This window comes from Lissotriton vulgaris, chromosome 4_1, assembly GCF_964263255.1.
Source record: "Lissotriton vulgaris chromosome 4_1, aLisVul1.2, whole genome shotgun sequence".
NCBI classification, from domain to species: Eukaryota; Metazoa; Chordata; class Amphibia; order Caudata; family Salamandridae; genus Lissotriton; species Lissotriton vulgaris.
This window is the reverse complement of record NC_141691.1, coordinates 138,356,357-138,360,631: the sequence shown is the minus strand read 5'-3', so window position 1 is coordinate 138,360,631 and position 4,275 is coordinate 138,356,357.

Sequence of the window (4,275 nt, the reverse complement as noted above, 5' to 3'; positions counted from 1 at the left end):
CATTTCGCAGACCCATCAACAGGTCTGAGAACATAACACATTTGCCATTATCAAAATATTACTCATAGTTGTTTGTGCAGCAGCAATTACAGTGTGTGCTGCATGCTGCTGAAAAGATCCATCTTCTTACTCTCTGCATAAATAAGTGCAAAACTAAATGTTGCTTATTTCATACCCTTCATAACCTAAGCATTTCATATAATGAAGCTGATTTTTTACGTAATTTAAGCTAATATAAAAAAAATGGGCATTTAATAATGAAGATTGCATCCTACCAATACATGTCGAAACCAAATGGCATCTTGAGTTCTTGAGAACTTTCCAAATGTAATTTCAAATCAGATGCAAGTCTAGTGTTGAAAAATTCAACAGATTTAAAATATTTAAAAATGTACACTGAGCATGTGCTGTGTTCAGTTTGAATACTTTTTTTACCTATGCCAGTACAACAGTGATGTCATTGTTTCAGGGTGAAATCTATGCTCTGCTTCATCACACAATGGAGCATTGACTATTTGTCTAATCACCTCAAATAGCAGATTACAAGGCTATTAGAATACAAATATTATGCTGCAATTGGTACATTAAATTAAGTGCCACATTTGCATTGAAAACGTTTCCTACCACTGAGCGCACATCAGTCTCTACTTCACATTATAACATCTTTAAGACCACCACCTCTACCAACTTTGGGCAATTTAGGTCTATAGAATAGGACTATTGTGTTCCATGGAAGAGACCTGCAATTACTATTAATCCATGACAAACCAACTGCCCATCATCCTCTCATCAAGTTACCAATGTGCATAAGCACTTCTGTGTCAGGTTAACTGATGTACATCGCCCCTCCCCCCCCCCCACATTATATTCTGTTGTCATTACACAAGTCCCCTTACCACTTAGAGATGTAACTTTTTCCGAGTTATGAGGAATTCATGTTGCCACCACTTTGCACCCGCAGCAGCAACCATTCCTGATCTTGGTTTACTTCTTTATCCAGGCTAGCTTGAGTCAGTTATTTATCAACCCTGCTTGCACAGCTATACTGATTATCAATAACGCTCCTATATAGTCAATACCACAGACAGAACTTTTAAAATGCTTATGCATTCATGAAGAGAGGTGCAACATGAAATTGCAAGACCTTGAGTGGTTTATATATGGGGACCTTAGAGAACTGATAGATTAGGAGTATCTGATGGGATTTCTGACCATAATTGTGCTACTCCAGATACTTTTTAAATCTGTTAAAAGAACAAGGGTGGTGTTCTGAGCCACATGTGAGAATGGCATTAAAACAACGGGGCCTTAAATATACCATTACATATTTGTGGTACTTCGTTGTCCAGCTTCACCAAATTCTCAGCTGTGTGAATCGTTTTTAAAAGCTTGATGCAAATGCCATGACCATACATGCCTTCTCCTAGCACCATGTTTTGTTTTTCCATGCATCTAATTTAGTATGGAGCCTTACATAAATGTTGCACTTTCTCACATTTTGTATCACTGATCCACATTGACAAAATCTTTTTTAGAGCTTGCGGTTTTCCATTAATCGGCACCTACAATGTGGCAGGTGACATTCCTAGTATTTACCACCTCTGCCAGATGTATCTGTTAATGCCAAGTCCCACTGAATCAAAAAAAGTCTTTGTCAGTAAAAGGATGGCCCTGAATATGTATTGTTTCATCTTTCCAGAGGTTCCAGCGTGTCTTTAAGTTTCATGCGTGCATGAATTTTACAGATAGTTTACAGTTTCTGGTCTTTGCCCTAGGTGGCTGAGTTTCTACAACTTGTTAATATCTTCACTTAATGTGAAAATTCACTTTCCATTTATTATTTCTTTAAAAAAATGTATATGCTTTTCCTTTTTTAAAAGAATTCTAAAATCGAAAGCTCTGATTTTTCTTGCTTAGAAATGTTCTTGAATATTTGCAAAATCATACTTGGCCATATGAGAAACTGACAAAACTCTCAGTCAATGGAAGAAAATATCAGCAACAATATGAAGCATATATCTTCTAGTAGTACAGTTTCTTCTCTCTGGCGTCAGACGACAAATGGCCTTGCAATGTTGTCAAATTGTTCTCTAGACTATTACAATTCATTATTGTTTTATTGAATTTCATATGCGTCTTGCGTTCAAAACTGACATATTTATATTGCTTAAAGTATTTGGTAAAAAACAAACAGTGATACCTCTCTGCACATAGAGTGCCATCTTCTCATTTATTAGAATCATACCATTTCTTTTAAATACTGACTACGTGGTACAGACAGTTTTGGCAGTTCGAGTTTTAATACCTGTGCCATTAAAGAAATTCCGGTACAATGAAGGACAATGTTTGTTTAGCATGCATCAATCTGTGCTGTCAAGCTTAGCTCCTCAAACGTCAAAAAACCCTCTGCCCTGAGTTTTTATTAAGTTCATAAATGAAGAAGCATCACCAGCATTTTAACTAGTCCCAACAAACAGTTTGAATTTTTAGACTTTTGAATTTGTTGATCTTATTGTTGCTAGCCTTTATAGTAACACCATTCAATTCGGGGGTTCTAATCAGTAGTGGAGAAAACACTGATTGATTCTAAGATTTCGTAATCTACAAAGTTGAGGCGTAGTTTTATTCAGCAAATTCTCTAATGTCTTATTGTTTACTAAAAGAATGAAGAAAGCTCCCCGTATATATGCTTGTCAAATGTTTGTTGAGATTAATGATGGTTAGCCTCCTGTATAGAAATTTGGAAGTAAACCAAGGAAGGCATTAAACAGTCGGTTTGATAAAGAATGTAACTTAATTGTATATGGTTGTACCTGGTGACTGAAAAAATCACTGTTAGAATGTGTTCCCCATCTGTTGGAAGAGTAGTTCGCTCTCAGTAGATGATTCCAATCTTCTCTGACTTGTTATGTGCTCTCTCAAAAAGAGAATACAAGGAATAACAGTGTATAGGGCAAAGTATATAAATCTTTGTAAGCATGCTTTGATGCCTTACCTTACTGATCCATCTTTGTTTTTACATTTTCCTTTACATCTACTCAGTGATCACTTTAAGCTTGAGATGGGTTCTGTTAAGATTTCCAGATGATATCAGGTATAAATAACACTTTGCAAACATACACTTTTATTAGAGTGCTATATTGAAAGAGTTAAAGAAGTATAGGAGCAGAGTTATTTGGTCTGCAAACTACACAGAATCCTATACAGATCTTTGGGATTTTGGCTTCCTGCATGCTTGGTTGTTGATCTCCAGCACATGTCATCCCCCTGCACACCACAAGAGTCTTCCATATTCATTCATTTTAGAAACTCAGGTTCCAGAGCTATGTATTTCTCTCAAAGCAGTTCAAGCATTTCACAGCGCTGAAACTCCTTCTCTTCACTTTTATCCTCTCTTCTTATATTTACTCCCAATTAATCTTCAACATCTCTCCAGGTTTCCTTTTCTAAGCCTCTCTGTCCATCCACTAACTTATTTTGTTACTTTAGTATTACAATCTCTTCCCGTGCAACATATTCACAGACTAGATGTTCACCTTTCCTCCCTTTAACATTTATACATGTGCTCCCATCAACATGCCAGGTGATTGCACTTCCCTTACCCCTGCATCCTTACCAAGTTCATTCCTTTCCTCTAGCCAAATGTATGTCCATTTTGTAATCTTGTTGGAATGCGCCATAAACTTTTACAAATAATCTCCAGTTCAAATCTCCATAATGGTCTACTGTCATTTCTAAATAGTCAGTTGTAAAGATTAGTCTGTAGCATTAGTTTTCTATCACTACCAACTTTACATAAAACTAAGGGATCTGAGGACACATAAATTAAGAAGATTGATTCCACAGTGGTAAAATAACCCTTGAGAAACGCATCTTTGGTAAGCTGAGTTACACCTGTTACAGTAGATTCTGGGTACATGGGAGTGTGCTAATATCAGTAAAACCATTGGTGGGTCGTTAGGATTTTGTCATCAATATGAAAGGCCCATTCAGTGATAATAATGACAGTAATGTATGTTAAACATGCATTAGGGCGTATTGCTACCGGTACTGTACCAATTAGATATTCTGAACTACTAATAACAGTATAAACTACAAATCACAAGCATGCTTTTGATGGAAAATGATAAAGTTGCAGAAAGCTACAAAGCCATTAAGAAGGCCTTTTTAATGTATGCAAACACATCTTGGTGTTCTATTAATTATTTACATTAGCGATGTGAAAAACAACCAACCTCTCCTACAACAAAATAGAAAATTCACATACGAGCAGGT